At 32.7% G+C, this 23618-nt stretch overlaps 2 long non-coding RNA genes across 2 annotated transcripts in view; one reads left to right on the top strand and one right to left on the bottom strand.

Moving 5' to 3' along the window:
• The first annotated feature begins 1802 nt into the window (after positions 1 to 1802).
• LOC145726816 (uncharacterized) overlaps positions 1803 to 23618 on the top strand; it is a 133834-nt gene continuing 112018 nt past the window's right edge. Inside the window, exon 1 of the long non-coding RNA XR_014177687.1 lies at positions 1803 to 1895. This is a non-coding gene — a long non-coding RNA (uncharacterized LOC145726816). The remainder of the gene's footprint in view (positions 1896 to 23618) is intronic.
• LOC145726282 (uncharacterized) lies at positions 12380 to 12848 on the bottom strand. The gene is made up of 2 exons (XR_014177554.1): positions 12651 to 12848; positions 12380 to 12559 (listed from the first exon to the last, which is right to left on the bottom strand). It is a non-coding gene; the product is annotated as an uncharacterized LOC145726282 (long non-coding RNA).

The raw sequence follows: 23618 nt of genomic DNA, 5'->3' as shown, positions 1-23618 counted from the left end.
AAAGACAGTTTGGACCCAACCTAGGCTACACTCCAAATTTCAGTGAAAAATTTTCTAATATACTAATATCACCTTGTAAACTATTACAATATTAGCTCACTTTCTCTAGAGTGAATAGGAAAATATGGACTGTCAAACTTTATGTCCAAAATCTCAAAAAAAACGTTAGTCAACTATGCCAGAACCTATGACACTAAAAATGTAAGACTTTAATTAAAGCTTTAACTTAATTGAGATAAACACCATCTGCACTCATTATGTATTTAGGGCTACATTGTAAACGCATATTATATGAGATTGTTGAGGTTAAAATAATAATGTCAGATTAAACATAATTAATCATTTATATGATTGGCCGTGACAACTTCACCATTCTTTACATTGATTTAAGTTATTTCTTTTTGGGTTTGACGTACCGTATAAGCGTGGTGGTTAAATATACACAGAGTTGGCTTGTCTTTCGATCGTAGCATCTGCCATCGAACGTGAGCCCTTAAATATTCAATATTCAAGTTCTCAGATTGCATAAATAAGTTGCCGACGCCGACCGGTAATAATAATCTCCGAAGAGAAATTTATAATACAATGGCCGCCTAATGCATAACCACGGTAATGCTGCTTAACATTTAGCAATATAGAGAATTTACGGTCGTATAGATTATTCAAATTTATTGTAATACATTTAATAGGATTATTTGATTTCTATTGTTACACGTGCGCCGTGACATTTTTCGTTTGGGCGTGATCGCTTCTTTTGGTCGCTTTTTTTTTTTTCGTCAAAATATCTCATTGTAATTTGGTTTAATGAACCCATCAGTTGGCGTCGGAAGTGAAACAATAGAAAAATGAGCGTCGACAAGAAACCCACGCTCTTCTAATGTAACCCACCTTTCCATTAATTGCGTTCGAAATGTCAACATTCTTGGTTGAAATCGTCGAAAACTGCATTCCGGCCTTGCGAGTCGATTATGGGCCGCGCCCCACCCTCGATAGTGACTTTAATATTTATGTTTAATTAGTGATGGTACACGTGTAAGCCGACGTCGGATCGAATATTTATATGTAATTGTGACCGTTTATGCAATAAATTACAGAGTTAAATGGGTTGATGGGTTATTGATGGGATCTTTAGCGCTTCGCGCACCATACGTCCGCGGTTCTCGTTTTAAGGCCCTTTGTATGTTTTCACTCGGTATGACGATACAGTTTATACTCATTTCAGTTCGTTGATTGGACGGGGATTTTTCAAAAGGGTTTTCTTAAAGCTTGCGTTAAATTAACCATTCGGTTGCTTACCGAAGTTCTTGCATAAGTGTCTGCAAATATAGTCATCAGATTTTTGCAGGTTCTGAGCTTAACTCAGTTTTTGACGTACAATTATTCATATTATACAGGGTGTCTTTGAAAGGTCTTTACAACTATATTTGGCCTTAATCCAAAAGTTGATAATGACAGAGCTACAGGGCGGCAAAGTTAAAATTTAAAAATCAATTTTTAATCGTAGTTTTATACCAAACCATTTTATGAAATTAGGTATCAGTGGGTTTTCCGAGATAGAGAATTACGTTTTTTACCTTAAAAAAGTATAGTAAGAGTTGATTTAAGCAGCCTTAATGAAATATTTGGATTTAAAAAAATGTACTTTATGATGACCAGGTCTAAATTATTATTGTAATAAATTGAACACAAGTTATGCGTAAAAGTTTAATTAAAATAACACACTAAACAGTAAAATTTGTCACTAAAAAGTAAAAAAAATACTAGTAATTTTATGATAATTTTATTTTCCAGTAAAAAAAATACCTGATTATTTCCTTCCTATCAATTTTGACCAATCGCTATCAAGAATTAGTATAACAAATGTAAATTTTAAGTGGAAAAATCACTTAACAACTGTCAACTTAGCTGTCAGCAGTTTTTCCGGAAAAAAATTCGAAAAAATTGCACACTCCTCACAGCAACATAAAGAATAGTGTTACCCTTTCTAGCTCGATAGTTATTGTTCTTATTAATTTATTGTTCTTATTGTTTTAATTAAAATAAAATGTTTATTTAACTCAGGAAATAATCTTACCAAATATCCCTCGTACATTTAATTTTTCCTGTGGAAAAATTGGAATACTCGTTTCTAAGTAATTTGTTTAAAAATTAAATGCACTAGGGATATTACCCCCGATAGCAGATTTATCAACAGCAAAAATTTAAACAATCTAATTAAAAAAAGCTTTCAACAAATGTTCAAAATGACTTCCATTTTTGTGCCTACAAAGATGAATACGTTTTAAAAAATTAAATTGAACTTTGTAACATTTTCTCATCATTTTTCAAAACAATCCAGTTTGAATACGTCTCCTTAATTCATCTTCTGAAGATTAAGGCCAGATATCTCAAAAAGGACTGTTCAAATCATATCATATACATCATATACTATCATCACCTATACGTTTGTTAGGTAAAAGACGTTGGAGAATAATAGTTATTTATACAGCAAGTGACTTAAACAATTTTTTATTCAAGAAAAGAACAATTATTAGGCCCACGAGCGTAGCGAACGAGTGAATAAACCGCTTTAAGTCACGTGTTTTATACAATATTTTATTAAATTTTGACGTCTCATATAATAGTATATTACGTAACTAGTGCTGTAAGAAGCATTTTACGCACGATATGTAAAAAGTTACGCACGAAGCCGTGTAGCGGCGTGTGTAATTCCACGAGTGCATAAAACGCCTTAGAGCACGTGTGACGTACTATACTTTATCTACGAGCAAATGGAAAGTCCTGTTTTCGCAATTCATATAATTCAGAGTAACTTTTCATCAAAAAAGTATATTTTCAACGTATTGACATCATATTTGTACTAATCATAGGTATTATGCCACTAAAGAAAAAAATAACAATAAAAAAAAAAATTTACAAATTATGTTACTTAAATAATTATTTATGGTGACATTACAGTTTTTAAGAAAAAAGGGAAAACTTTCAGTAATATTACTTGATGTGTTTGCTATTGCAGATAATATTCTAGACGAAGTGGTAGTTACTTAAAACTGTATGAACAATACATTACGAGATGATCTCCATCTAATATACTCTGATAAAGGAAGAAATGTAAACAAAATCAATTTTTTCCAGCATTAGAGCGATAGTTTGTTGCCGATCTTAAAACTGTGAGCTTTTTTTACAGCTGTGCGTAAAGAAGTTCATTACATAACGGAAAACTATGTGTAATTAGCTATTTACACTGAGGTCGTAGGTAAAATTTTTTAAACATCAGTAAATAAAAAAATGTTTAAATCGTTGCTAACCGTTGAATTGATTAAAAATAGGACGAAATTTAATAAAAATCTTTATTGAAAAATTGAATACAGGGTTACCTGAAAAAGTTATTTGGTTTTAAATGTATACAAGGAGTCGTAGGTGGCGCCCTATACATTTTACAAGGGAAATGAGAGCAGATTTATATTTTTTACACCAAAAAACCCCTCTTAGCCAAATATGGTGACAATACACCAATTATATAAAAAAAAATTTTTGGAAAAACGAAATTGAACTTTTCACACCCTGTATCTCCAAAATTATCGACTTTTAGACTGAGGTAAGTTGGGTTATATTGGCCTCGAGAATTTATGGTAGCATTTTTTCCGCACCTTTCAGGGACACCCTGTATAAACTTAATAACTTGAAATTGGCAACGCTGTCACCCTTCCTATTTTTTTCTTTGATGCCTTAATTTTGGCGTGCTCTTTTGTGTGCTTCACCCTTCACAAAACTTTACTTCCCATTTGGTTCAGTCAAGTTTTCCACACCACCTTTAAACAAAATTTATCTGGAACTTGGTGTGCAAATCGAACAATTTATAGTCAATAAAACTTTACATTTATCGCATAACAAACGGCAATCACCGAGCCGGCAGTAAATAAGTCGGTACCTTGTCAATTGGATTTTTTAACGGTCGTTTAATTGAAACTTACGGCCTTTGGCTGCGCCCGTTTCAAACAACAATAACGGAAATGCCCACATTGTCGAAAAAGCCCTCATTATTGTCGAACAATATCAAAATCGGTTAATGTAGAACTAATCGATCACCCGAGCGCTAATTTATGATAATACTTGCAAATATTCCAGCAATTTTTACCATGGGGGCGCCTAGGCCTGTTTTACATCGGCATTAAATAATAAGTGAATGTCAATGCCAATAATATAGCAATAAAATTAAAAAAAATCCAGTTTGTTAATGCTTTCCTTCGAGAAACTATTTGCGTGGGTCATGTGTGTGTACTTAAACGCCGAGTGAATATTACTACACGCGTATTGATGTTCGAGTTCGATAGGTTTGATAATGGGGGTGTTTTGCATAGAACCTTGACGCCATTTTGTTTTATATTCAACGAAAAACTGGTACAGTCTCTACAGGGTGTTCCATAAGTAATGGTACATAATTTAATGGCGGCTTTCTGAGATCAAAATAATTCGATATAGCACGACTTACCTTAGACGAATTGTCAACGGAAACAAAAATAAAGGAGGTCAAAGTAATTTTTTTTAAATAATTCACAAACAAAAATTAGATATAATAATTTGTTTTAAAATGGACATAACTTTTTTCTAGTATAGCCAAGTGACAACTGGAACCCGAATATCTGTTTCCCGATATCTCCCAACCAAAAAAGGTACCTAGTTAGTATCCCTAAAATCACCGTTTCTCGAGATATTTGCAATTTAAGAAAATTTTGATTGAAATAACCGTCTAAACTGACTCAACAGCATTTTTAGTTTGATTTCATAATTTGCCTCGGTTATCTATCATTTCTTCATACACAAATTACTTCAAGTATACCCATATCTGGAGGATTAAAATTCGAACTTTGTGCTGATCATGATATTTGGTTTCCCCGACCAATTCAACGATTCGGAATATTTTTGTTCAAATTATTTCTCCCTTGCAATGAGAAATGAGCTAAAGTTCCATCCTCCGAGAAGATGACAAATTGTAATCATTTATGGCACCGAATATTTTAATTGCGAATATCTCAAAAACGGTTCTTAGGGATACCAACTAAATATACCTTTTTTGTTCAGAAATAATTGGATAACAGATACTCAAATGTCAGTTGTTATTTTGTTTTACCAGAAATAATCATTTATTGTAGATGGCGCCCTCTATAAGCTGAGTAGATAATCAAACTTGGCATCCTCAGAATCCTTGGAATACTTAATATTAGCAAACAACTCCAAGTGGATAGTCAGTAATTCAAAAAAGTGCAATTTAAAAAAATAACTTTGACCACCTGTATTTCTGTTTTCGTTAACTTTTCATCCAAGTTGTGCTTCCATTCTTATGGGACAGCCCTGTATATGTGTAATTTTTATCAGCAAGCAAATTTTTTTTCTGAATCGTCTGCATATGTTTTGCTGTCATTTTTTTGACAATAAAAATTACTGAGTTCTTTAATGATTATGAATTAAAGTCTTAATTTGATAATATTTACATTAACAGTTTAAATCTAGGTTATTTTGACAGTTACTGGGTGATTCAATATGTCATTTTGCTGTACTTATTTGCCCAGCGAGTTATTTAATAATAAAATGTTTTGTTGGCTGAACGAAAGTTTGAATTAGCCAGTTGTCAATTTGACAATCCAAAACACTGTAGTTTGATGGTTACAGGGTGATTAAATATATCAATTTTTAGTTCTTGAAATCTTATTTGGTTAGTAAAAATGTCAAACAATTAAACATTGAATGTTACAGGCAGATTGGATTAAAATGAAGTCTGCTAGTTTCCACTTTGACAGTCCAACACTTGGTTTATTTTACAGTTACACGACGATCCAATATGTCAATATGTGGCTAAATGTACAGGGTGGCCAACTAAGAATGCGAGGTAGAGTATCTAGGAAACCAAAAATGATACATGTTTGAAATATGGCCATAAGGAATACATCTAAAATATTTTCGTGATTTCAGCTTTGCCGGATCTACATATATCTTGATTCTGTTGCTTAATCTAGAGCGTTGTTGCTCTAATCAGTTTCTCTCTATTTTTCACTATTTGGAAGGCTATAGCAGGTGAACGATTGAAGATAGAGCAAAACGGTTTACATGTTCCTATCTTACGACAGTATTTTCAAAATTTTTAAAATGCTTTTTTTAAATATTGTGCAACCGCCGTTCTTTATTTAATTAGCAAAATTGTAGGAAATGACAACAAACCAAAATTGTAGAGAATTTGATTCTCTACAAAAACACAAAAATGGTGTTTTGCCCTGCTGCCCTTTGCTTAGGAAAGTTTAGTAGGGGCAAAGTGTGTTGTTGTCAGTTTGCGGAATTACAACTCCCGTAACCCGGTTAATTGGCAAAATAGGGAACAATTTCAACTGACAGAAACTGTAGGAAATTTAACTCCCTAGAAAAACACAAAAATAGTGTTGTGCCCTTAAAGGCTTCCGAAGAGAGATATTTGCGTAAATTGGACGAGGAGAAACCAGATTAAATACAAAAACTGATGTTTTTCCCTTATACTCATCATTTTAAATAAAAGGAAAATATCATTTAATTAGTTCAATTAGTTTTCTCAATATATCCATTCGGTAATGATCATCTCAACCAATTTCTAACACACATAAGCTTAATAGAACCCACAATCAAATTTACAACAGAAAGTGAACAAAATAACGAACTTCCATTCTTAGACATTCTAATCAAAAAAGACATAAACAAATTTGAAACAAAAGTATACAGAAAACCAACCCACACAAATAGATATTTAAACTACAAATCCAATCATCCAATAATGGTAAAAAAAGGTATTGTAAAGGGTTTATTTGATAGAGCCAAACTTATTTGCAATAATGACCAATTTAATAAAGAAAAACTGTTTATTAGAAATGTTCTAAAAGAAAATGACTATCCTGAAACATTTATTAATAAATGTTTTAGGAATTTAGAACATCCAAAACCATCTGGAAATCAAAATCAAATTTTACCTTTTACAAACCTTTTTATTCTTTACATTCCAGGTATTTCTGACAAAATCAAACAAATAGCTAAAAAATATAACATCAGAACAATATTTAGAACTCAAAACACATTAAGATCACACTTAACTAAAACAAAACCTCACAATAAAAATGAATCTACAAGAAACGTGATATATAAAATTCCTTGCGAATGCAATCAATTTTATATTGGTGATACCTCCAAACCTTTAAAAAAACGTATTAAAGAACACCAAAATTATTTAAGAACTGGAGACTTTCACAAATCTAATATATGCCAACACGCGTTTGATAATGATCATAGAGTCAAATGGAATGAATGTAGTATCATAGATAAAGAAACTTTTTCAAAAAGACGTAAAATAAAAGAAAGTGCATATATTAAGTTAAACCATGACTCCTGTGTTGCGACATCTTCCATTAATATTGACCAAACTTTGTTAAATATTCTAGAGGAGGAGATAACACTTGGTCATATCAAACAAAACTGAAATTTCTTGTAATTTTGTTTTCATTATAAAACCCACCTTTCACTACAACAATAGATAACCTTTCCTATTGGAATGACAAAAGTCAAAATTTATGTCAATTTTTATTGACAAAACCCTTCTCAGAGTTCCAAATTGAACATTATCAGGTTTAATATTTATAAAGTTGTTGTTTTCTGTGTTCTGCCGTTGTGTTCTTTTTTAGATTCTCTGAAGACGGTGGTAGATTTTCCACCGAAACGTCAGCGTTTTTAGGTTTCAAGACCGAGCCAAAGTCAGTGAATGTTATTTTCAACTTGAAAATAGTAGTTGAAAATAGTGCGAAATTCGATTTTCCCAACAAACCTTTTTTGTGTGAGACAGAAGACCCAATAAACAAAGAAAAAATCATTTAATTAAAAAAATAGATTAGAAAACAGTTTTGTCATGAGGGTTCAGAAAAACGCTACTGGTTTTTTTATTTAAACTATACTGGGTGATCAAAATTAACGGTCAGAAATTGAGTAAAATCTAGCGAATCACCATTACTGCTATACGATAATAACCGCATCATAAACATGAAAAAAACTAAAAGATCATTTTTTATTTCTGACTGGAGAGCGATGAAACGTGAAAAAAATCTGTTAAGTCAATTTAAAGGTCATAATTTATAACACTAACTAGCTGACAACCGACATTGGCAAAATGCGCTAGTTTGGCACTAAATAAATCGTCGAACACGTCTAACACGTTTTCAAGAAGCTCACGTAACAACGAGAAATCTAATATTTCGGAACGTGGGAGCCGTTTGAAGAATCACCGCGTATTCTCGTTCCGACATAATGTATGCCACGTTTTGGGTGAATTTACTTGTATCATTTAATCAACCTTTAAATGAAAGCGGCCATTAGAGCAACGATTTGTTTAATCTTGACCTGACATGGTATTTAACATTTACAGGGGTTTCGAGGAGACAAACTTGAATAATTTGGGTGGGTTGTTAATCTTTTGGTTATAAAAGTAGTTTTAAAGTTTTCAGTGTAGATAATTGAAAATAATGTAATTTTTGATCTACGCTCCAATGAAGCCCATAACTATATCCTGTACTTTTAGGTGTAGAATGTGTAAAAAATGCTAAAACTAGTATTTCATTGATTTTATGCTAGAGATAAGTGAATGTGTTATGAAAATGTATGATAAGTTTCTTTTAGTTATCAAGTACTTTGTTAATTGTTAATTTAATGATAAACTGATTGCATTACACTTGTTTTTCGTTTCTAGCATTTTTGCATTATAAGAACTTGTATCAGAAAATTGTGGCAACATTAAAAATTGATAGTTCCTGTACATTATTCCAAGGAGTTTTTTAAAAAGTTTGATACGTAATGAGCTCTGGTATTATTGTTACTGTGTAAACTCTTCGACAATATTTCTACTTTTTAAAACAGTCTTGAATCTGCATTACTTCCGAACTATTTTTCAATGCAATAATTACTCAAGCTAAATCCAAGAAAGATCATTTTAAAACTTAGTAATTTAAAGTATGTTGTAAGATCAAATTAAGTGGTTTAATTGTCTTTGAGAATAGGGACTCATAAAAAGGTTACCAGCCTAATTGACTGTTGAACTCCCATGGACATCAACTCAAACATTACTTAAAGTAGAAAGTTGTAATTATTATTTAAGATTAGATGTCATAGTCATACGATCCAGTCTAAAACGACAAACGAGAAAGAACGATTAGTAGGTTATTTTGATTGTTACAGGGTGATTCAATATATCAATTATATTCATCTTACTGACCTTAAGTTAAATTCACCACTTACCCACAAGACTATAGGCATCTTTAATAATTCTTTGTAAATAATAATTTTTCGTTGTTCCACTCGAAAGAATAGTGGTATCATCTCTAGTAACCAGTGAGGATAAATTATTTATGAATATGAGGAACACAGTGTTGCCAAATCAAAATATTTAATGGCGGTAGAATAATCAGTCAAAAAACGGTAATAATTGATTCTTGCTATAAAAACCTTACTTCAGAAATACAGATTTTTCATTAATAATTGTTTTTTAAGTTTTTACATTAGTGACAGATATCACGTGGTTTTAAAGGATGATTTAGCTAGGCAGTCACGTGACCATTGTCAAAAATCATAAATCTCAAAAACACTATTTATGATTGCAGTTTTAGAGCATGGTTTGACAGTTTTGACGTTAGTGACAGTTGTCACGTGATTGTAGAACACTATTTAGCTAGACGGTCATGTGGTAATTATCAAAATAACTGTCATAATTCTCAGAAACACGTTTTATATCAAATACTGCAAAAAACGTTTTTAAATCCTGATTTTTGCAACTTTAGAGCATGGTTTGACAGTTTTGACGTTAGTGACAGTTGTCACGTGATTGTAGAACAATATTTAGCTAGACGGTCACGTGATAATTGTCAAAATAACTGTCATAATTCTCAGAAACACGTTTTATATCAAATACTGCAAAAAACGTTTTTAAATCCTGATTTTTGCAACTTTAGAGCATGGTTCGACAGTTTTGACGTTAGTGACAGTTACCACGTGATTTTAGAACACTATTTAGCTAGACGGTCACGGGATAATTGTCAAAATAACTGTTATAATCCTAAGAAACACGTTTTATATCAAATACTGGAAGAAAACGTTTTTAAACCCTGATTTTTGCAACTTTTGAGCATGGTTTGACAGTTTTGACGTTAGTGACAGTTGTCACGTGATTTCAGAAGGCTATTTAGATAGACCATGAAGTGATAATTGTCAAAATGACTGTTAAATCTCAGAAAATCGTCTTGCTTCGAAAACTGTGTTAAAATGTAATTCTGGTAAATTTTAGTAAAATTTTGACAATTCTGACATTAGTGACAAACATCACGTGGTTTTAGAGAATAATTTGGAGTAAGAAAATGACTGTTTTAAACGCATTTTTAGAATCCTTATTCAATTTCCTATTCAATAAACTGAAAAAGTAAAAAAAGTATAAAAAGTTTCACAACCAACATAATGGTAATAACGTAATTACAAACGGTAGATTATATACAAAAAACAGGAGAACGGTAAAAGAACTACAAAAACGGTAGACCTGGCAACATTGGAGAAACATAATAATAATCCCATCTTGGAACTCTTTGGGAGGGCTCATATAACTTCCGAGTTCAAACTCTTCTAATTTATAGAGAAGAACTTAAAAAATATATATATAAACAACCTTTATTTCATTACGAATACTTTCTGCCCTTGTGTACATTTGTTGGTTTAGGCTTACTTTAAGTTGTGGTATAATATAATAATCTAAAATAAAGTATTACAATTAAAAAAATAAAAAATATATTTATAAGATTTCTTCTTATCTTGTTATTTCCCATCTGGTTTACGTTTGTGCTCCACCCCAGCAAATCGAGGACTATTTATTTTAATCACAAAGACTTGCGGTTTCACGGAACAGACGTCCATGACAATAGCAGAAAAATAAATAGGATTGTCCCGCGTTCGTAATTTATGTCCCTTTAATGGAACCTATGTCTGTGTAGATGACAATTATTCCATAAAATCTCTACTCAATCAGAAATAAAATGCATGTGGCAGATATAAATCATACCTACACCTACTGGCAAAGAAAGTATTAAAATTAATTGTTTCCTATGCATATCTCAACGCCAAAGCGTTTGAACAGGAAAGGACTGTATCTGCTTTTTCGGAGTTGGGTTTATCAATGAAGTGAAATGCTTGAAAATTAATACTTCCGGGTTTGGAATGTTTTTTAGTGGGTTGATTGCCAGGATATTAGTAATTGAAACTAAAGGTGGCTTCTACTTAAGATACGTGAAGAATTCCGGTCCTGTTCTTAAAGGTATGTCTATCGAGCGGTTACAGTATCGCTTGGGACAATTTATGGCCCAGAAACTAATGGCAGTTTGCCATTACTTAATGACTCTGTTTGGCTAGAATATTGTTAACTATTGAATTAGTTAAGGGGACGAGAGAGGCGCAAAAAGCTGTTGGCGAGGCCTAAAAATACATAATTAAGCACCACCGAAACCGTCCCGGTTCACCGTTACCCACGCCATTTATATTCAAAAACTTCCCGAGCACCCCGTATAGGTTTCCTTTCTCCAACGGGCCATTAGTATGCCGGTGGTTCGGCCGTTTTAAAGTCAGCAAAAAGTCGCCTGCCGACATCGAGATGCCTGTCTGGGTTACAAAGTTGAACTCCTGGCAAATTTCCCGAACGTCACGTGGTCTATGGACCTCGGTGTCGATTTTTTGCGTCACCACGGGGAATTTTTTAAACGCGAGAGCGCAGACAAAATGTTTGGCGTGATCTCGTCTTGTTTTCGGACCGGCATGCGGTTGCGACGATTTCGGAGATTAATTAACAAACATAAAGGCATTGTTTTGGGCCCGTTCACATACGTTTTCGGGGGGCTTTATGCATCTGTTCAGCCGAACTGGAACATTTTTGCGTGCCGGCATCCAACCATCAACCACACTCCCGCGATTTTTTTATACATAACATCGGCCATCTTTATTTGAAAATGTTGCTTTTTTTGATTATTCTAACCAGTACCGCTAGTCACACGTTGTTCAAGAATGATGATTTTCTTACTACCACGCTACTTTGATGATCGATTATCCCACACGATCCTTATACGTCTCAAAGTGTCTCAGTTTGAAGTAAATAGCAACGTTTTCAAAATTGTTCCTGCTCGGGTGTGGTAAAGTGCACTTTCCTGCACTCATTTGAGTGTGGGAGAAAGTAGAGAGATTTCCGCAACCGATGCGGTAATAGTTATTTAAAGTAGTGTGGTATGAGCATTTGTAGTTGACAAAATATTTGTAAAGAAGAAAGAATAAATCTTAAAAAACAAAAAAATATGTACACACCAAAGTATTTCTTTCTTTTTTACTACTTTTTATCATTTTACATTGCTGCAGGGTAAATTGTTTATTACTGTTTCTGTTTCCACATTGTCTTCCATAGTTGCAATAAGGCTTGTATTTTCAAGAGCATCTAATTTTTTTCTTATTTGCTTTAGTTCATATTTGATTTCGGCCTATCCTTTTAGAATTGTATCCAAAATTTCTACCACAGAGACAAATTAAATTTTAACTTCAAACCTAGAAAACGTGTATTTATCGATATTTCTTACTTCTGACAGAATAGCCATTTTCAGGGTCAGCCTCCAATGGTTCCACTTCCCTCACAAGATTCCAATCATTTTCCTCATTGTTTACATGTACTGATGTAGACTTTGACCCTTCTGAAAGAATTTAAGTCAATATCACTTTAAATAAAAATTTATATTATAATTATTTACCCTCTCCCTGTATTGTTCCAGGTGTTGTTTCACCTTCTAACTGGGTCATTGTTTTTTTTTGTATCAAAAACACAAAACTGACGATAATCTGATTGCTTATGGAATAAGTAATAGAAGCTTTATATAATTGAATTGCATTTGATTTTTTCGAGATATCTAAGATGAAAGTGCAATTTTTGTAAAAAGGTTCTCTATCGAAAAGACCGAAAACTAAATGGAACATTGTTTTGGGACACTCTACAGGACAGAAAATGCTCTTTAAAATGCCGCAAAAACAAAGTCTCTACGATTAGCCGTTTTCGAGATATTTTATTTCTTTCAAAGCAAATTTTGGACTACTCCCACCACTTTATTTGAAGAGATAGGAAAAAAGTTAAATAGGAAAATTCTTCGTAGAGAATAGGGGATTACTTTTATAAAATTTTTACTATACCTTTCCATTTAAATTTTCAGAGTTTTTGGACATTTTTCTGTTCCCTGTAAAACCATCGAAAATGCAGCACCCTATACACCAAATATGTACCAATTTAAAGCAAAAAACGTACTTTTTTTAACTAGTTAAGAAAACCAAATGGCGACCATATGGAAAAAATAAGTTGATGATGGTATCTCAGTACCGAAACGTCGGGATTGAAAACGAAATACATAGGAAGACAATCCTTAAAAAGTGGCTCTAATAAGGTTCGTTATTTGAAAATTTTTCAAAATACAGTTTCTAAAAATATTCGTTTTCGGTTCTTCAAAAATAACTCAAAAATTAAGAACAAATTTAATATTGTAAAAACGGTGTTAGATTGCCCATTAAATGCTCTAAAACATTCTCCATTTAACCATTGCAATAGCTCTTACGAGAAGCGAGATTTCTGTATAGAAAATCGAATATTAGTGCCAAAATTGCACTTTTTGTAAAAATAGCATATTTTTTGACACATTTTTTGCATTGACCCTAATTACTCCCTTATTTGACAAGTTACGTCAAAATGTCATAGAAAACAAAAGATAGAGCAGATTTCAAGCTTTCTAAAAATATCCCCACATGAGTTGATTGATAACTCCATTTGGACGCTAGAGGGCGTCAATTTTCCTTTACCATAATATCACATATTATATTGTAAATATTTTTTTAGTCAGATTTCATGTATCTTTTAATCCGGCCGAGTTCCTGGCAAAGAAATAGTTAAAATGTAAAATTTTAGGTCTAACTCTGTTAGTTTTTGAGATATCAAAAAACCGACTGCACCAGCGTCTTTTCCGGGAAATTTGAACTTAAAATGACACCGAGACGTCAACTGTAAATTGACAAATTAAAAAGTTGTAGTTTTTGACAGTTCCAGGCCGCCATTTTGAGTTTTCTTTCAAAATATTGACTTGCACCTCATCCTGAAGGAAATTTCACGTAGTTTCAAGAAATGAGAGACAAAATGGCGTTCTAGGCATCCATTTTGAATTTATTGTCAAAATATTGACTTGCACCTCATTGTAAAGGAAATTTCACATAGTTTCAAGAAATGACAGACAAAATGGCGTCGCATCTCCGACTGATGGTGACGTACAGTAAAAACCACCCACATCTTTGCAAATACATTGTAAAATGTGAACAAACATAGGTTTAAGTCAGAAAGGTCACTTTGAGAGAAGACGCAGTTCAACTGAAAAGGTTTTTGATCTGTGATATCACACACATTTCAAATCATATTCTTGAATTTAAGTTTTTTATAAACTTTTGCCTTGATGACGTGTTACCAATTTATAGTAATTAGACTATAGACTATAGCGTGACTAAAAGTTTTCCACAAGTATGAAAATTTCTAAACTGTCATACAACACAATGAAAAACGAGGAGAAATAGCTTTCAAAGTGACTTTGGCCAGCCTGAAAAATATTGAAAGTCACACGTCTTGAAGAGACAAATCAGACATCAAAAGCGGAACTAAAAGTTGTTACCTTAAAAAGTAAACAATTTTTATATGCATTTAAGAAATGATAATAAAATATACATTATCATATGGAGGCTACACGTTACAGGTTACAAATGTAAAGAATAAAAATGGGGCTAACTACATGATGATAGACATGGTTTTGAAAGAGGCTCTCTCATATTACCTTGCATTTTACTTTCATCTAACTAAATCAAGTTCCAAGTTTATTGGTTGTCAACTTTGGAAATTTGCAACTCCAAATAAGGATATAAGAAACTAACCAAACCAAGGTTTGTTAATGCACTTAGATTAGTTGTTAAACAAAGTCAGTGTATACTTCAATTATGCAAGAGGATTTAAAGCAACTTGTTCTTAGAATGTAACATTTTAATTAATAATTTGCAACATGGCTGAATTGAAATGAAAATTGTCATACATATAGCCCACAAGAGGCAAAATTCCATAGATGCAAAAAATAAAACAAAACATTATTTTATTTTAAGTCCAAGTGAGTGCTTATTTATTGTTTTCTGTCGATTTAGTCTAAAAGTCCTATGCTAAGTTCACATGTGCAGCATTTGCGTAAATCAGCACATTGGGTAGTTTGGGATTGGTCAAAAAAAGCAGCTTTTGACCAATCACAAACCACGAATTACCATTAGTGTCTCAAACAGTAACAGAAGTTGATGTTTCTGAGATACCAACAGTCAAGTAAGATAGCAACGTCGACAAAATGCAAAATTAAATTAAAAAACAAAATGTATTCTAATACTAATTTATAGTCTGTATGAATGCAGTGAACCTTTTAGCTTTTAGTGGTTGAAAATAGTCTAAATTACATTAACAGTATTAAATGCACAATACTTAAATGTTCAGCAATTAGAGTTTATCTAATGAACCTACAAAAATAAACAGGAAGTTTTTTTGGTTTTAAATAATGTTAGGCAAAGTTTTTAGATTAACGTGTAGGGAGTAATGGGTAAGTCCACTTTACCAGATGAAGTAGTTTGTTCACATTACAAGTACGTCTTTGAAAAATTGATAATTGTATTATGAAAGAAATGAATTAAACTTTTGAGCAACAAACATCTAAAAAATATACAGAAAAAGCTTTTTTTTCATTCACTTTATTCATTAAGTTATAGTTAAATGGTCAGTTAATTTACCTATAATAGAGCCTTTTTAACTGCTAAGTACATCATATTTAAAAAAGTATTATTACAACAATTGTTATGAACTGAAAGTAATAAAATTATATATCCAAAACGTTTACAAAAACATTTGTACAGGCATTTGAAACTTGATCCGATTGGAATAATATTTACCAATCATCCTAATACAAGTCACGAACACCGACGGCCATTTTCCCGTGAATTACATAACCTATTTGCGGAACTTGACCCCCTCTCCCCTCCCATTACAATCACAACAATAAACATCAAATTTGCGCCGCTTAATATTCTTGCTATTATTCTTTATTCCTAACATTTTAGTCTAGTCGAGTCATTGAACATAGACCGTGTAGCTTATCTCGATCTAGCTCTCCGACCAATCTACAGATGAAACTGATACGTCTCAGTGGTGTAACTTGAGGAACGTACGCTTACATAACTTAATTTTTAACACTATTTCGAGATGAATTGCAACTCGGATTTGCCGTTTGCTTCCGCAATTTATTAAGCTTTCCTTTTCAGTATGTCTGGTATTTGCTGGACGAAGTAAATCAACGCGGTTACGCCACTGTGCATTGCGTTGCGTGAAAAAAATTGTCCAATTTAGATTCGTCTAGTTATAAAATTTCAATCCGAGCTCCAAAGCACGAACTGATTGTTTTCCGTCACTGGACCTTTTCGATTCCCGAAACTTTCATGATTCCTTAATTGCCCTAATTAAACCATTTATAAAAGCGGATTGTTTTGTTTAGCCGGATTCCAATCGTCATTTCGAGATGCACCGTTATTTTTAAAAGGTTATCAACTTCTTGCTTCGGTCTCTGCCGTAACTTTACCTTTCATATTCGTTTAATTTTCGGTGTCCAATTTTTTCCACCCATTCAAAAATTAATTTTCAACTCGCAGTAATTTAATGATTTCGTGTATGAAACTTTGCTTTATCACAATTTTTATATTTTAAGCAATGACTGTTTAGCTACAGGAGTACTTATAACTACTAATCCACGTCGATAAATCAACTGTTGAAACCTTTACAATGACGTATTGCAACCACTTCCTTTCTATATTCTTATCAAAAATCACGCCCTCATATTGTTCAGCATAAATTTCATAGTGAAACCTAAAAAAGACTTGATTACTTAATCGACTTCAAAGAAGGGAAAGGGAATAATAAATAAAACCACTGCTCAATCATACACCACACCTAAATACGTCTAATAAATCGTTACAGATATATCTGCACTCAATTTATAGAGTTAGAAACCCATTAGTATAGGAAATAACACGTAACTGAATATTTAATTCGTTATAAACTGGAAGGGTGACAAAAGTCAAAACTAAAAATTCAATAATTGAACTTAATTGCAAAATGAATTAGTACGAATCTCATTATTTGCAAGAGGTAAATTCTTGATGGTACTAATTACCTCTTTTTGTTAAAGGTATGTAAAGCAAAAACGGGTAATTAAAAAAGCCAGTAATACTGTGCCAATTAGTTGTTCTTGTGAATTAACTAATTTAGTATAATAGAGTGGTAATTTTAATTTAAATTATTAGTTGTGTAGATGTAATCACAGTGATTTAACTATTAACCAACTAGTATGGAAAGTGTTGCTTTAGCGCACGCTACTTGCGAATTACAAATAGCAATAAATTTATCTTATGGAAAGATTTTGTTTGCATAAATATATTTAATCATATTTGTTATTTATAAATTCATTACACAACATTTTGTGTTGCTTTGAAAATAATACAGTTTATTTCATCGGTGTTGCTGGCTTACTTGAATGTTGATGTCTCCTAGATATCAATGCTTTTAATAATTAAGAAAGAAAATTAAGTTTTTTCTGCTACATAGTCTATTAGTTCTGTGTACAGGGTGATTTCATTTGCTTATATGGAAACTGCCAGAACCTGTTTTCTTGTAATTGTCAATTTTTGACATTTTGAACAAGTCCCTATTTGTTATTATGAGAGTTTGGTGAAAATAGTTTTTGCATTAATAAGGCACTTTTTTATGTAGATTACGATTATCCCTTCTGAACTAAACTTCTACTTTTTTAAATACGAGTCATATTTGATTTTTACCTCATCAGGAAGATTTTTTTTCCTTTAAAATGACCTATAACAAGTATGGTTTAGGATACTGAGAGGGAAGAACTGAGAAATTTGTACTTTTCAACATTTTGGACAAGTTCCTGAACGTCGTAAATTATGAGAGTCTGGTAAAAATTTTTACATTGTTATTGGCATTTTTATTTAAGAGCTTTATTATTTAAGAGCAAAATGCAATGTCGTCAATGTTAACAAGCTTTTAAGCATCACTATCTTGTTGACTTACAGTTAATCCAAAATTGGGTGGTAACAAAACTAAACAAAATAGTCAAAAATAGACACTAAAGAGTAAAGAAAAACTCATCTCACCAAAATTAATTACAATCGTGGCAGCAACAACGTCCTACCCGAACGAAGCATAACAATGTGAGCCGAATACAGAACAAAATTAAGAAATACGAAAATCCTGAAGCCGAAGAAGTAGCAATCTGGCCGCGGCTTATGCGAAAAAAAAACGAGTATAACAATGAGGCTTGCACCGTCTTCGGGTCTTTAAACCTCTTAAAATCAGCTAATTAATTATGATAAGTAGAAGCAGATGAATTCCCAACGATATTAATCAAAACAAGCACGTATGCGAGGCTCTGCATACCGCATTGTCAAAAAGTGCACCATCAAATATTTCAAACGGGTATCGAGCTCAAAACAATACCCCGGCCGGAAAAAACGGCTCCTTGTTGAGGTTTTGAGCCAGTTTGTGGATGAAAGTTTTGTCGGCAGTGGTGTAGATAGATGCCAAGGCAAATTACTAATAAAAATGAGTTATTAAGTTATTAAGTTATCGTGATTTGTGAAATGTATGACTGTCAAATTGATGTCCAATTATGAATTGCAATTGCAAATCAATGCTCTAGACTCTAGACAAAGATGGACCTAATCTGTAAGTGAGATGTTTCAGTGTGTGCCAAAACGAATATAGCCACCGCCCTCTATACGAGAAAGTCAAGAAGGTCATTGCCAAAAATTCCAATATGGCCGAAATAGTGGTTGACAGTTTGCATTTGTTTGTATTGTGGAAATTGAGTTTTTCCATGATTAAATTAATTTTTAAGGTTTAAAGTCAAGACTTGGGATTACTTGCCAAAGTAATTTTTGTGGGCTTTTATATAATGTTGTTTATATGTTTATTGTTCTAGTGAAAGTGTAGTTTGTGTTCATTTTATTGTGTTATCACTATTGTTATTGTTCCTTCATTGTACTATAATTTGTTGTTGGTTATTTAACTTAAATTCTATTGCCTCTACAATATGCGGTCCACTTGTTGTTTGCCAAATTGTAAAAGCAGTTTGGTGAAAGGCCCAAAAGTGTCAGTCTTTTACTTTCCAAAAGACCCTGCTCGAACCGAACAGTGGTTGAAAGCTTTGAACTGGAATGATTTTACTCCAACACAACTCAGTGGTAAGTACAATATGCTTTCTCATTCAGTAAACTTATTGCCTCTTACATACATAGGTATGTGAGTTACATTTTGAGGCCGCCTGCATTTTGAGAGCAACAAAGGTTTACTCTGAAGAAACAGGACAGCTTTTAGAAGTTCCATTGGCACATTTACATTTTAAAAGAAAGGTCTTGTAATAATATAAAACCCATTTACCAGTTTTGCTTACCTAGCTTCAAGGATTTCAAAATTTTCTTTGATTGAGCAGTTTTCACAGTAGTTTGTTGTACTTTCCAGGACAAAGCTAACCTAACCAAACTTGCATTGGCTGGACTTTATTGGGTATAAAAAGCCATATCTATACATATCTGGATCAGGAATGAAGCGTTCTTTGATTTTTCACTCGCAACTTCTAATCAACTACACGAAAACATAAAAAAAAAACATATTTTCTACTGCATCTGCATAGGTTTGTGTACAAAACGAAAACCGCTAGCGCCGCCATTAAAAGTGACATTCTAGGCTTTCTTGTACAGAGGGCGGTGATACCAACTGTTAAATGACGTCACATCCGTTTTGGCACACTGTTACATGTTACTTATAAAGTTATGGTTTAATTTTGTTTAGACTCTAGAGCATTGATTATTGCAGTAATCTCTTCTTATCATGGGATTTTTATGTATAATTTTGAAAATTCCATACTAGCATGGGATTTTTATACAGACATATTATAAAATTAAGTTAAGAGGGATACAAGCAAAAGGGTTAATATGCCCTATAATTGAAAAATTGAGATGGTTGTACTTAAACTCTCAATATTATTATGTAAATACCGTGATGAACAGTATACAATTTGTTTTAAATAACACACATTAAACTAACAGAAAACCACAAAAACATCTCTTGCCAGCTAACCAGCAACTTTTTTGGACATGGTGTATGTATTTCCTTAGAAAAATTGAAACTACCTGTGCTGTGATGACACAAATGACCAGTCAGTTAACTTGTATCCTGCATTTTCAAATTCGAGCGGTTAGATTCAACAAAAAGATCTGAAACACACCTTTAGACAGGTTTTCCTTCTTTTTATTGTCAAAAGTTCTTGGGTTGGCAGTGGAAAAAGTAAACATGTTAATTTTGCCATTATATCCGTTAAAATTATGAGGAATTAAACTCGTTTATGTACTGGCGTGCCCGCACAATGGCATTATAAGCAGCGTGCTCTATTGCCAAGTTTACGAGCAGGTTTGATTTAGGACCACTAGACGTCACTGGGGCCCCATTCTGGCACGTAGGCAGCGAGATTTTATTTAAAACACATACACACACACACAAGTCGAATCCGGAGTGCCTGGTGGCATTGAAAAAGAAATTGCCTATTCATAGAGGTTAGACTTATGGGCCGCAATTGTGTTTAGTAGAGTTGACACGGCCCTACTCCTTTTTTAGGAGCCCGAGTACCATACCTACACTTCCGAGTAATTAACACGCATGCAAATTAGGGCTCCTTTGAGACAAGGGATTATTATGCACGTGCCTCACTCGACTAGTACCCAGTCACACAGCTTTCAACAATACCCACATCACTGTGGGCATTATTTGAATAACACGAATTTAACAATTCGTCAAGTGTAGTTTAGTTCACCGAGTTTTATTTTTAAATTCTAGAATTTGGTAAATTTGTAGTGTAGGTGTCCTGCTACAATTTTAGTTTCTTCTCTACAGTGTGTCCCAAATTGGTCCTACATGTAAGTAAGTAAGTATTTATTTAGCATCAATGCTACAAAAGATACATGTCATAAAAGGTCACTTAACTATACGAATAAACCAAAAGTTTTGAATCTTATCTAAATGAGAACACTAATGTCTAAAACTAAACAAGCTATGTAAAAATAAAATAAAACACACAATCACACCTTAACTAGATAAAATGAACAAATCCTACAACCTGTCTATAATAAATTTTTTTAAAAGCCTCCTGAACTGTGTCAAATTATCACCGGTTTTAATAATAACAGGTAGTTCATTAAATTCTATTAAGCTCTTATACAGCACAGAGTTGAGCAACTGATTCGTGTTACATTTATTTGTCAGTATAAAATCTGTACGATTTCTTGTACCATAATTGTGTACATCTTCAAAAACTGTTAACTTATCGCAGATATAGTCAGGTAAAAAACGTTTTTTTAATTTAAAAATAAGCAAATAAACACTAAACATAATTCTTTGGTTGACAGACAGCATATTTAGGACACTCAACATAGACTTCACAGGAGTATAATGATTACATTTTAAAATCAGTCTCATTGCTCTATTTTGGATTATTTCCAATTGATATATTTTGTATTGGGGTAAATTGAACAGCAATGTTGAGCAGAATTGCAAATGTGGAACCGCAATGGCATTATACAACATTAATTTTGTACTCATTGACAAATTTTTTCCAATTCTTGTTAAGAATCCAACTTTTTTTGAGAATTTTCTCATTATATAATAGACATGAGAATGGAAATTTAAGTTGGCATCCAAAATTACACCCAGATATTTAATATATTTTTCATAAAGAATATTTTCTCTGTTTACAGTTATTTTTATATTGTGAATGTCTTCCTGGTTTATTTTCGATTTTTTGCTAAATACACCGAATTTTGACTTATTCGTATTTAAGCTTAGTTTATTATTACAGAGTCAGTTAAACAGTTCATTAAGTTCATTGTTTATAATAATTGACATTTTGCGGAGATTTTTCCCTATTATATAAATCATGGTGTCGTCCGCAAATAAAACCATCTTTTAAGCGCGATCTCTGTAACCGTAAGAGCTACAGAGAGCTCTGACGTTTTCCCAAGTTTCCGAAAAACGGAGAAGATAATTTAATTTGGAAACCGGAAATAAGTTTCACATAAAATTCTCTAAAACTTTCCCCATTTAACCGATTCTGTAGCTCGTACGGTTACAGAGATCCCAAGACATGTAGAACCAATTTGGGACACACTGTATGTTAAAGTTTTCTGGGTAATCAAAAAACAAATTTGCACCCTCTTTTTTTGTTTTTGAGTTTTTAATTAAAGTGTTAATGAATCTATTAGTTATTGTTTTTGAGGTGTAAGCTGTTTATGATGGAATGGTTGTGTAATGGTTATGTGTGGGTTTCATCAACACATCCTAAAATCCCATCCTACTTCATCCACAAAATGCATAAAAATTGGTAACATGTTTACAAGCAACTGAAAAATATTAATGGTCTAACCAGAAAAACGAAAAAGAGAAACATAAAAAATAGGAAACAAAAAACTGAAAGGACAACCTTTGGACAATCAACAAAATCCAGCTCTTCAATCACCACTAAATCACTATTTTTCAGAAACATCGAATAAAAATGTATGTTTTTTAACATCGTACTACCAGCTATTGTCAGTTTGACGGTTCAATTATTGGTTATGGTAGTAATCTGCGCTGGTCTTCGATATAACTTGGTTGTGCTTTGTAGAACGTGTAATCTTTTGGGGAACTTTGTTCGAAATCTCCTGAACAAATTTTTATCGAAAGAACACGCACAAAATTATGAAAAATCACTACACAGTTAGTTAGTGATCACGAAACCTGAAGATTTAGGAGACAGTGTGGATTGATATTTAAAAACTCATTCCTCAACTGTTGCAACTTCAAACTGTTCATTTGGGTCTAATTTTGACACACTATCCTTTGTAGTCGCTTTTTTTTTAATTTCTCGTGTAATATATTATTGCCGGTCCATCAACCCTAATTTTGATGATCAGAACTGGACTAGAATAACTGATTGGTACGACAACTACTTCAACAATGACTTACCATTTACACACCAATTGATTACTGACGTAGAATACGACAAAGCACTTGCACGCATGAAAAACACAGCTCCAGGAAAAGATAATATAAAAAGTAAAATTCTGAAAAACTTAACTCCACAAACGCACAAAATTATACTTAACTTATTCAATAAATGCATAAAAAACAACGTAATACCCGACACTTGGAAAACGGGAATAATAATTCCCATTCCAAAAACGGGACTAAACAACACACAAGTACAAAACTTTAGACCCATTACACTACTTCATGTACTGAGCAAGATGTTTGAAAATATTATAAAGAATAGACTACAACACTTAATTGGACAACACATACCGCCATACCAATTTGGTTTTAAACCTAAGCACTCAACTGTTCACCCCTT

This window comes from Ips typographus, linkage group LG3, assembly GCF_016097725.1.
Source record: "Ips typographus isolate SLU linkage group LG3, UJ_Ityp_2.0, whole genome shotgun sequence".
Taxonomy (NCBI): domain Eukaryota; kingdom Metazoa; phylum Arthropoda; class Insecta; order Coleoptera; family Curculionidae; genus Ips; species Ips typographus.
The sequence above is the reverse complement of the archived record's forward strand: the minus strand, read 5'-3'. Positions and strand labels throughout refer to the sequence as shown.